The sequence below is a fragment of the Rhinatrema bivittatum genome, chromosome 1 (genome assembly GCF_901001135.1).
Source record: "Rhinatrema bivittatum chromosome 1, aRhiBiv1.1, whole genome shotgun sequence".
NCBI classification, from domain to species: Eukaryota; Metazoa; Chordata; class Amphibia; order Gymnophiona; family Rhinatrematidae; genus Rhinatrema; species Rhinatrema bivittatum.
This window is the reverse complement of record NC_042615.1, coordinates 559444428-559456624: the sequence shown is the minus strand read 5'-3', so window position 1 is coordinate 559456624 and position 12197 is coordinate 559444428. Positions and strand designations below refer to the sequence as shown.

Genomic DNA, 12197 nt, shown 5'->3' with positions numbered 1-12197 from the left:
CACAAAGCACCCCATCCCAATGTTTTAAAAAAAATGGTTCCCATTTTGTTCCTAATATTTCATTCTCTCCAGGGACCCCTAATTCCTACCACCCAACCTTTTCCCTTCCACCCCTCATACCTTAAATTGTAGCTATTCTTCAGCCCAGATCGAGATAGTGTCATACTGCGATCCGTGTCCAGCACTCCCGTCGTTGCTAGGCTGCTGCGATGGGAGTGTACTATTACAATACAACTCTTTCTTGTATATTTTCCATACATTCAAATAAGGATATCCTCTATTCATTAATTCTTGCTCACTACTTGTGCTTCTTTTTAATATTCAATAATGCTGGAACAATTTTTCCTATACCAATGAGATTAAAGCAAACTTTTCTTCAAGGAAGCTGGATGTGAGCTGGTGAAATGCAAAAAACTGTTGTTATCTGTTGGTTTATCATGAACAGTTGCCAGCATAGTTAAAAATGAAATGAAAGGCTATTTTATCAAAAAGAACTTCTTTAAAAAATTAGCAGTAAAAATCCATCTGAAGAAAATATGAAAAAGCATAAGCACTGGCAAGTTAAATGTAATACACTGATAAGACAATTTGAAAAGAAGTTGGCAGTAGAGGCAAAACTTATAATAAAATCTTTTTAAAATATATCCAAAGCAGGAAGCCTGGGAGGGAATCAGTTGGGCTATTAGATGATTAAGGGGCTAAAGGGATACTTAGGAAAGATAAGGCCATCGCAGAAAGACTAAATTAATTGTTTGCTTCAGTGTTTACTAATAAGGATGTTGGGGAGATACCCATTGTGAAGACTGTTTTCAAGGGTGATGATTCAGATGAACTGAACCAAATCATGATGAATCTGGAAGATGTAGTAGGCCAGATTGACAAACTGAAGAGTATCAAATCACCTGGACAGGATGGTATACACCCCAGGATTCTTAAGGAACTCAAAAATGTAATTTCAAACCTAGTACAAGTAATTGTAACCTATCATTAAAATCATCCATTGTACCTGAATAGTGGAAAATAGCCAATGTAGCCCCAATATTTCAAAAGGGCACCAGGAATGATCCGGGAAATAATAGACCGCTGAGCCTGATTTCAGTTTCAGAAAAAATTGTAAAAACTATCCTAAAGAATAAAATCACAGAACATATAAATAGACATGGTTTAATGGGACACAGCCAGCATGGATTTACCCAAGGGAGGTCATGCCTTACAAATATGTGGATAAAGGTGAACCGGTAGATGTAGTGTATTTGGCTTTTCAGAAGGCATTTGACAAAGTTCCACTTGAGAGGCTACTAAGAAAGCTAAAAAATCATGGGATAGGAGGCAATGTTGTTTTGTGGATTGCAAATTGATTGAAAGACAGGAAACAGAGAGTAGGATTAAATGATCATTTTTTTCAGTGGAAAAAAGTAAACAGCGGAAGTGCCTGAGGGAGCTGTACTTGGACTGGTGCTTTTTAATATATTTATAAATGATTTGGAAATGAATATGATGAGTGAGGTGATCAAATTTGCAGATGACACAAAATTGCAGGAGGACCTTGCGAAACTGGAGGATTTGATGTCCAAATGGCAGATGAAATGTAATATGGACAAGTGCAATGTGATGCAAATAGGGAAAAATAACCCATGCTTACTTACACAATGTTAGGTTCCATATTAGGAGTTATTGCCCAGGAAAAAGATCCAGAATGTTAGAAATTATTAGGAAGGTAAGGGTGAATGAAATGGAGAATATCATAATGCCTCTGTATTTCTCCATGGTGAGCCCGCACCTTGAGTACTATGTTTTATTCTTGTCACCATATCTCAAAAAAGATATAGTTACACTGAAGAAGATACAGAGAAGGGTGACCAAAATGATAAAGGGCATGGAACGGCTCCCATATGAGAAAAGGATAAAGAGGTTAGGACTATTAAGCTTGAAGAAGAGACAGCTGAAGGAGGATATGATATAAGTGGTGGGCTGTGCTGAGCCAGGAGGCAGACTGTCCAGTGTCTAGCTAAGGAATAACTGTTTTATTAATTTATAATTTTGAGGGCTTCTGTGAATAATATATTGCTGTCTGTGCTTTCATTATTATCTCTCTCTCTTTCTAGATATTGACATTGTTTTATTAATTTGCTGTGGGGTTATTTAAGATTCAAGAAAAAAGAAAAAAAACTTCTAGATCTTTATTTGGTTTTAGCTGTCACTAATAATCTCTGTTTAGATATTAATATTGGGGCATAAATTTGCTGATGGATCATTTAAAGCAAAGGACAACAATTCCAGAAAACTTCCTGCTTGTAACTACCTTGGGGGCTGTCTGCTGACTCATAGAGCCAGCAGGGGACAATCAGAGGCAATCAGATCCTTTGAGGGCTATGCTGAGCAGGAGGTAGACTGTCCAGTATCCAGCTAAGGAATAACTGTTTTATTAATTTATAATTTTGAGGGCTTCTGTGAATAATATATTGCTGTCTGTGCTTTCATTATTATCTCTCTCTCTTTCTAGATATTGACATTGTTTTATTAATTTAAGAACATATGAACATAAGAAATTGCCATGCTGGGTCAGCCCAAGGGTCCATCAAGCACAGCATCCTGTTTCCAACAGAGGCCAAAACCAGGCCACAAGAACCTGGCAATTACCCAAACACTAAGAAGAACCCATGCTACTGATGCAATTAATAGCAGTGGCTATTCCCTAAGTATAATTGATCCAATTAAAGTAGATTAAAGGAAATTTTTTTCTTTGGAGTGACGGTAAACCGGCCGGAGCGTGCTCTAAATTCAGGGCCGGGTGGCAGAATAGCCTCAGGACCCAACCCAAAGTACCCCGGAAAGGTGCAGCAGCTCAGGCTTCCTTAACAAAAGATAATCAAATTGGAGAGCTCCTTAAGCTGTGGGGTTATTTAAGATTCAAGATTCAAGAAAAAAAACCTCCTAGATCTCTATTTGGATTTAGCTGTTACTAATAATCTCTGTTTACATATTAATATTGGGGCATAAATTTTCTGTGGGATATTAATATTGGGGCATAAATTTGCTGTGGGATCATTTAAAGCAAAATTCTAGAAAAAGTCCTGCTTGGGGGCTGTTTGCTGTGGGATCATTTAAAGCAAAATTCTAGAAAAAGTCCTACCTTGGGGGCTGTCTGCTGACTCATAGAGCCAGCAGGGGACAATCAGAGGCAATCAGATCTTTTGTGGGCTGTACTCAGCCAGGAGACAGGAAGTACTAAAGCTTCTCTTGTCCAGCTAAGTAAAAAAGTTTAAGTAAAAGGTTTAAGTTTAACTAAGTTAGACAATCAGGGGGAGGGTCTTTCCAAACTCAATTGCAGATACAGGGTCCTGAGAACAATCTTGACCAAGGGTTAACTGTTTAACTCCCTCCCTCCCTGCCCCTCTACGCACCCACCCCTGGGGTTGGCTTTATGATATAGTCTGCCTGAATACATTATTGGCAACAATATAGAGTGGAAATTTGGTAATTCCTCAGGTGTTATCCATCAAATTTACCAAAATGAGGATTATCCAATGCAACAATTGTGGAGCCTTTATATTGAAGGAAATCATCTGGAAACTTAGGGCTTGCCCCATTTGTTCAGAACTTTCTTTCCTCAAAAAGGAGCTGGCTAAAGCTAAAGCAGAATTAGCTGCAATAAAGAAAGTTTTACCCACTTTACAGTATTCCAAAATTAATTCCTCATTACCGCAAAAAGAAACAAAACTCAAGGAAAAAGAGGTTTACAGTGGGCTCAGGTAGGATAAGTCCTGTGACGCACAGACACCCATTCTGCACAATTGTGCATCCCACATGTCTCCCCCCACTTACACAGGGTGACAGGGAACCCAAAAATCAACATGAATTCGGTAGGCTCTGGTAGATTAAGACCGGTGATGCAGAAACACATGCTCTCTCAAGTGACACAAGTACAAAACGCCTTATCTGTATCACATAAGTATAAAGCTCTGTTGAAAGAGAAAGACGTGGTATCTGAAAAGAAAGAAGAAACTCAATGCATACAGAAATTCCAAAATACAATCAATAACCAAAGAAAAATGTTCATTCCCTGTACGTACCAGGATCAGTCCAGGACACCTGGGTTGTGACTCCGCACCAGTAGGTGGAGACAGAGCAAAACTTGTGGGCGGAGCCATATATATGCCCCTGTGCCAGTCACAGCCCCTCAGTCTTACTCTGTCTCCAGTAGGTGGTGCAGGTGCGGTCACAGCCTCTGCCTGCACTGATTGTGGTAGTTAGTCAGAATTTTCGGATTTTTTTTTTTTCTCTTTTAAATTTGATTTCTTTTAAATTTGGTTATTTTTTAGTGAGTAGAGTCCTGCCTGCCCTGCCTCCCAGGGGGGCTGCGAGGTTCTGAGGGGACCACCCCCCCCTGGTTGAGGCCGCTGCTAGGGTCGAGGACCCGGCTTACTAGTAGCAGCGCTAGGGGTTGACACCGGGGAGCCCGGTTCACTCACCCCTCTTGCAACAGGGCTCCAGGACCGTGGACAGCGACAAGCGGTAGGAAAAAAAAAAAAAAAAGTTTCTATTTTCTTTGTTTGCGCCGGCTCTCTGCTACTTAGTGCTGCCGCTCTGGTTTTTTTCGGGGGGGAGGTGCTGGTCGCAGGGGGGTAGTCGCGGCGTTATTTTAGTTTCGTTTTCATTATTTTTTTCTGTCAGCGTTGCGCTTGTATTTCCTGCATTTTTTTGCTGCCATGCCTCGCGGCTCTTCTTGCCGGGCCTGCGGCTCGGCGCGCGCGCGGCTTTCGAGGGACGGCCTCTGTGTTTCTTGTCTCCCGGGCGATGAAGGCTCGTCGGGGGCGTCTCGGGGGGTCCGTTCTCGGTCTGCGCGTTCGCCACCGCGCGCCAGTGCTCTGCCGGACAAACAGCAGGATCTCTTCCCGCTCAGCGCGGGAGTGGCGGCCATTTTGGCCACAGGCAAGGAAATCAGGCGGGAACCGGCAGGGAACTCTGCCATGCCTCCACCGCTTTCTCCGCAGTCAAGTCTTGCGGGGGGGGGGGTCGCTCCGGAGAGGTCTCGGTCTCGGGAGGGCTCCGGACTCGATTCCTCGGACTCAGCTTCTTTTTCGGAAGACTTTGCGCTTCTTCTACGCAAAGTCCTCAAGTGTAAGCACAGCAGGCGCAGGCGAAAAGGAGCCTCCGAGGGGGGGCCCTACTAAGCATGCCTCTAAGAAGCGGACGACTAGGGAAGTCGAGGGGTCCGCCAGACAGCTCCCGCGGGGGAAGCAATCCCTGCGGGGAGTCCCACAGGACTCGGAATCGGAGTTTTCCTCCTCGACGGACATGGATCCTGCCGAAGAGCCCCTGAAGGGGGCTGAGGACACGACGGCGGACGGCTCCTCTCAGCCTGGAGCGAGCAAAGGAGCTCAGGCCGTGGAGGGAGATGATCCCAAAGTGGTCCGCCTCTTCCGTAGAGACGAACTGATCCCTCTGATCCCGGCCATTCTTCAGGAGCTAGGAATTGAGGCTCCGCCAGTAGGGGTCCGTCAGAAGGCCAACATGGATCCGGTTCTGCTAGGTCTCACGGGACCGGCAGTGGCTTTTCCTTTTCATTTTTCGTCCACGGATATTTTGTTTAGAGAATGGGATACACCGGAGCTGGGTCTGAAGGTCAGTAAGGCCATGGATAAACTGTATCCACTCCCTGAAGATGCGCTAGACCTCCTCAGATTTCCGAAAGTGGACTCAGCAGTCTCGGCGGTGACAAAAAGGTCTACTATCCCGGTTACGGGAGCGACGGCCCTCAGGGATATCCAAGACAGGAAGCTGGAGGTACAGCTTAAGAAGATTTTTGAGGTGTCCGCTCTAGGGGTGCGGGCCGCTATCTGTACTAACTTTGCAATGCGGGCTAGTCTGCGCTGGGCCCAAGTTCTTCAGGCGAATGCTGGTCTATCCCCGGAAGAGGCGTCTCAAGCTGATCGACTTGAGGCGGCAATAGCGTATGGAGCAGATGCTTTACATGATCTATTGCGGACCTCTGCCAGATCCATGGTAGCGTCGGTTTCGGCGCGTCGTCTTTTGTGGTTACGGAACTGGGCAGCGGATGGCTCTTCTAAAGCTCACCTTGGAGCACTGCCATTCAAAGGTAAGCTGCTATTCGGCAAAGAATTGGATGACCTGATGGTCTCCCTAGGAGAGAACAGGGCGTTTAAGCTGCCTGAGGATAAGTACAGAGCGCGGTCCTCCTTCTCCTCCAGGTCACGGTTCCGTGGTTCCAGAAGATCACGTCCTCCTCGTTCCTCGGGTCCCTCGTACAGGTCTTCTTCCTCCCGGACCCCTCAGTGGCAGCAATCCTTTCGAGGAAAGCGGTTCGGCAAACAGGGAGGAACCTCGACCGCAGGAGCTCACAAGGGACCGCAATGAAATGCGGTCGGTCCAATCCTCGCCTCAGTCTCTGCACGAGATCCCAAATGTCGGGGCGCGGTTAACGTTGTTTTTCGAGGATTGGGCCAGAGTTACTTCGGACCAGTGGGTCCTCGACGTGATAAGACACGGTTACGCATTAGATTTTGTTCGAATTCCAGCGGACAAGTTCCTAGTCTCTCCTTGCAAAGCTCCGGACAAGAAGGTGGCAGTGCGAGACACCATCCGGCGCTTGGAAAGCTTGGGAGCTATCGTTCCGGTCCCGTTCCATCAGCGCGGCAAAGGCCGTTACTCCATTTACTTCATAGTCCCAAAGAAAGACGGCACGTCAAGGCCGATCTTGGACCTCAAAGGCGTAAACAGATGCCTACGCGTTCCTCACTTCAAGATGGAGACGATTCGTTCGGTAATTGCTTCGGTAAGGCCAGGCGAATTCTTGGCTTCCCTGGACCTCACGGAGGCGTACCTGCACGTGGGAATTCGGCCGGAGTTCCAGAAATTCCTAAGGTTTTGCATTCTGGGGCGGCATTTTCAGTTCCGGGCGCTACTGTTTGGTCTAGCGACCGCTCCTCGCACGTTCACAAAAGTGATGGTGGTAGTAGCGGCGCAACTACGCCGAGAAGGTCTCCTGGTTCATCCTTACCTGGACGATTGGTTGATTCGCGCAAAATCCAAGCCTCTGTGTCAGCAAGCAGTGGCCAGAGTCCTCCAGGTGTTACAGTCTCTAGGCTGGGTGGTCAATTTCAGCAAGAGTCATCTGGTACCGACTCAGACCCTAGAATACCTCGGAGCTCTATTCGACACGAGGAACGGCAAAGTGATCTTGTCCCAGGAACGCAGGGACAAGCTACAGTCTCAGGTGCGGCGATTGCTCTCTCTTCACAGTCCTCGAGTTTGCGATTATCTGACGGTCCTGGGCTCGATGGCTTCAACACTAGCCCTGGTTCCCTGGGCGTTCGCTCATCTGCGGCCGTTGCAGTCGTCCTTACTATCCCGATGGCGGCCGGTCTCGGAGGAGTTTTTCCTGCCTCTTCCACTCGAGGGCCAAGCGAGATCCAGCCTCCACTGGTGGCTCGACTCCAAGCATCTATCCTGTGGAGTGTCCCTGCTAGTACCCAAATGGACGGTAGTGACCACGGATGCCAGTCTCTCCGGCTGGGGAGCAGTTTGCCTAGGAAGGTCGGTCCAGGGGCTATGGACAGCGTCTCAAACCCAGTGGTCTATCAACCGGCTAGAGACCAGAGCGGTCCGTCTAGCTCTCCAAGCCTTTTTACCGTTACTAAGCGGAAAGGCGGTCCGAGTACTATCGGACAACGCAACCACTGTGGCCTACATCAATCGACAAGGAGGGACGCGCAGTCCACAGGTGGCTGCGGAGGCACAGCTCTTGATGACCTGGTCAGAACAAAATCTCAGCAACATAGCAGCCTCTCACATTGCCGGGGTAGACAATGTACAGGCGGATTTTCTAAGTCGTCATCACCTCGATCCCGGAGAGTGGGAGTTGGCGGACGAAGCTTTTCGGCTCATCTGCAGGACATGGGGAGTTCCCCACATGGATCTGATGGCCACATGGGACAACGCGAAGGCTCCACGATTCTTCAGTCGGCGTCGAGAACGAGGAGCAGAGGGCGTCGACGCTCTGGTACTTCCATGGCCGACGGATGTACTTCTTTACGTGTTTCCCCCGTGGCCGATGATAGGCAAGATTCTTCGGCGCACCCGTTTCTTGTGATCATGGTAGCACCGGAATGGCCGCGTCGTCCGTGGTTCGCAGATCTCATCCAGTTGTCGGTGTCGTTACCCATTCGTCTCCAGGGGTTCGCGGGGCTCCTACGTCAGGGCCCCGTCTGTTTGGAGGATGCGGATCACTTCTGTCTCGCGGCATGGCTTTTGAGAGGAATCGTCTGAAGAAAAAAGGTTACTCAGACGCGGTGATAGCTACTTTGCTGAGGTCCAGGAAACAGTCTACGTTTCTGGCTTATGTCCGGGTCTGGACGGTTTTTGAGGATTGGTGCGTGCAGCGAGGGTTGGATCCCTTTTCTGCTTCAGTCTCAGATATTCTAACGTTTCTTCAAGCCGGTCTGACCAAAGGCTTGGCGTGCAGTTCGCTACGGGTCCAGGTGGCAGCTCTTGGTTGTTTGCGGGGTAAGGTCCGGGGAACCTCCCTGGCTCTTCATCCTGATATTTCCCGTTTTCTTCGAGGGGCTAAACACCTCCGTCCTCCATTGCGTTCCCTCTGTCCGTCTTGGAACCTTAACTGGGTTCTTTCCGCTCTAAGCTCCGCTCCTTTTGAGCCATTGAAGCGTACAACTATTAAGGACCTTACTTTGAAGACGGTGTTTTTGGTGGCAATTGCCTCGGCTCGGCGTATTTCGGAATTGCAGGCGCTGTCCTGTAGGGAACCGTTCTTGCGGATTTCCGATTCCGGAGTATCCTTGCGGACGGTTCCTTCCTTCCTTCCTAAAGTGGTGTCGTCTTTTCACGTCAATCAGTCAGTGGAGTTACCGGCCTTCAGGGTCGGGGAGTCCACTGATCCCCAGTTCAAAGAACTGCGAAAGCTGGACGTGCGAAGGTCTCTTCTTCATTATTTGGAGGTTACTAATCCGTTCCGGGTAACTGACCATCTGTTCGTGTTGTTCTCAGGGCCAAAGAAAGGGGCCGCGGCGTCCCGCACAACGATTGCGCGTTGGCTTAAACAGGCTATTGATTCAGTGTACTTGGTAAAGGGTAAGCCGCTTTCGCAGGGTCTTCGGGCTCACTCGACTCGTTCCCAGGCCGGAAGCTTTTCAGGGCGGAAGCTTTTCAGGTATCGCCTCAGGAGATTTGCAGGGCGGCTACCTGGAAGTCGATGCATACTTTTATCAGGCATTACCGGTTGGATGTCCGGTCTACCGATTCTGGGGGATTTGGAGAGAGGGTACTTCGAGCGGGCCTCTCTGCTTCCCACCCTCGGTAACTTTTGCTCTGGTACATCCCAGGTGTCCTGGACTGATCCTGGTACGTACAGGGAAAGGAAAATTAGTTTCTTACCTGATAATTTTCGTTCCTGTAGTACCAAGGATCAGTCCAGGATCCCGCCCGCAGGGCTTCGCTACAGTAACGGAGAGTCCGCTCATAATATTTTCTTAGTTCTGCTGTTAGCTTGTTTATCTCTTCCGGTTGGGGAGTCCGGTTCAAGTAGGAGTTTTGCTGTTAGTCTAGTTAGAAGTGAATTTTTCTAGCCAATTTGTTACTTGGTTGCATGGCTACTTTGACATTACGTATGACTGAGGAGCTGTGACTGGCACAGGGGCATATATATGGCTCCGCACACAAGTTTTGCTCTGTCTCCACCTACTGGTGCGGAGTCACAACCCAGGTGTCCTGGACTGATCCTTGGTACTACAGGAACGAAAATTATCAGGTAAGAAACTAATTTTCCTTTGTGCTGGGTGACTCTGTCATCCGAGGCACTAATTTGGGAACTCTTCTAGAGGGAAACACTACAATTAAATGCCTTCCAGGATCATTGGCCGGCAGAAATGCTATTCAGATAGTCAAAACAATCCAAGAAGAAAGCAAAGAATCTAAAGCTGATATTATCATCCATCTGGGAACCAATGACCTTGCTAGTAACAGCATCCAAGCGGTACAGAGAGATTTCCAGTCTCTAGCAAAGCAGATTAGTCACATGGCGACAACCATTACCTTTTCGGAAGTGTTACCTGTTCATGGTAATGGGAAGGAGAGGCTATGCCATATTGATAACTTCAATGTATGGCTCAAATCCTAGTGGAAAGAAAAATGTTTTGGATATATTGGGAGCTGGGGCCGTGTATGGAACAGAAAAAAGCTCTTTGTCAAAGATGGCTTACATCTGTCTGTGGAGGGAAAAAGGATCCTAAGAGATAAATTGAAATCCTATGTCATAAGGCATTTAAACTTGAGGACGGGGGTGATAGTAGGACATTAAAATGTCACCCCCTCAAACACAAATACAAATACAAATGCAATGAAAAAGGGCAAAGGACATAACAAAAGTCAGCTAAATAAGTCACAAAGGGAGTCCAAGAAAAGCAGTAATCTGTACCAGAATAGCTGGAAAGCTACGAGCACAAATGCTCATAGTTTGGGCAATAAAATTCCAGCTCAGCTCTCTGCTGATGAGTTGCACCGCCTGTGGATATCCACGCAACATGCCCTGATCAAGGCCGGCCAGGCAGCGAAAAGGTATGCTGACCAGCGTAGAAGACCGTACCCACCTCTCAGGCCGGGCCAAAAGGTTTGGTTGAGCACGCAGTTCATCCGCTTGAAACTGCTATCATCGCGACTGGCCCCGCGATTCATTGGGCCGTTTCCCATCGTCCGGCAGGTGGGTGCTATCTCGTATCAACTTCGTCTTCCCCCGTCCCTCAAGATACACAACACGTTCCACGCCTCCCTCCTGAAGCCTCTGGTATTGTCGTGGCCTTCCAGCACGCCTCCAATGCCTGAACCTGTTGCCTCCGAAGATGACCTCACCTATCAGGTCCTGGAGGTAGATGTGAGGAAACATTTGAAGAAGTGGGAATATCTGTTGGCGTGGGAGGGCTTCGGTCCCGAAGACAACTCCTGGGAACCATTGGCTAACATCCTGGACCGGAATCTGTTGGAGCAGTTCCACAAAGACCACCCGGCTAAACCCAGGCCTCCGGGGAGGCGCCCTAAAGAGGGGGGGTACTGTTGTGTTTCACGGCCGTGGCAGCCCGTGAACGCGGTCCCCTACCTTGCCCGCGGCGGTCCGCCACCGCGGGAGCCTCCGGAGAGGGCACTGACTTCGGACCGTCGCTCCGACACAGGCCTCGGTGCTGTTCGCTGTAAAGCCTTCCTGCTGGTCCCGTCTTCTGCTCTGCCTCGCCACCCGACGAGAGAACCTACGGATCTTCCGAAAGGTATACCATCCTCCCGTCGGCCAAGGGTTCACAAGCCTGAGCATAACACAGGAGGACCTTGCATGACTGGAAGATTGGGCATCCAAATGGCAGATGAAATTTAATGTGGACAAGTGCAAGGTGTGCATATAGGGAAAAATAACCCTTGCTGTAGTTACACAATATTAGGTTCCATATTAGGAGCTACCACCTAGGAAAAAGATCTAGGCATCATAGTGAATAATACATGGAAATCGTCTGCTCAATGTGTTGCAGTGGTCAAAAAAGCAAACAGAATGTTAGGAATTATTAGGAAGGGAATGGTTAATAAAACGGAAAATGTCATAATGCCTCTGTATCGCTCCATGGTGAGACAGCACCTTGAATACTGTGTACAGTTCTGGTCACCGCATCTCAAAAAAGATTTAGTTGCGATGGAGAAGGTACAGAGAAGGGCAACCAAAATGATAAACAGCTTTCCTATGAGGAAAGGCTGAAGAGGTTGGGGTTGTTCAGCTTGGAGAAGAGACGGCTGATGGGGGATATGATAGAGATCTTTAAGATCATGAGAGGTCTTGAACGAGTAGATGTGAAGTGGTTATTTACACTTTCGGATAATAGAAGGACTAGGGGGCATTCCATGAAGTTAGCAAGTAGCACATTTAAGACTATTCGGAGAAAATTCTTTTTCACTCAACGCATAATTAAGCTCTGGAATTTGTTGTCTGAGGATGTGGTTAGTGCACTTGGTGTAGCTGGGTTCAAAAAAGGTTTGGATAGGTTCTTGGAGGGAGAAGTCCATTAACTGCTATTAATCAAGTTGACTTAGGGAATAGTCACTGCTTTTAATTGCATCAGTAGCATGGGATCTTCTTGGTGTTTGGATACCTGCCAGGTTCTTGTGGCCTGGTTTGGCCTCTGATGGAA

The 12197-nt window shown here is 47.9% G+C and overlaps 1 protein-coding gene across 2 annotated transcripts in view; it reads left to right on the top strand.

Annotated features, from left to right (window-relative positions):
• LOC115099247 overlaps window positions 1-12197 on the top strand; it is a 503007-nt gene that overhangs the window by 292355 nt on the left and 198455 nt on the right. The gene's annotated exons all lie outside the window — the stretch shown is intronic.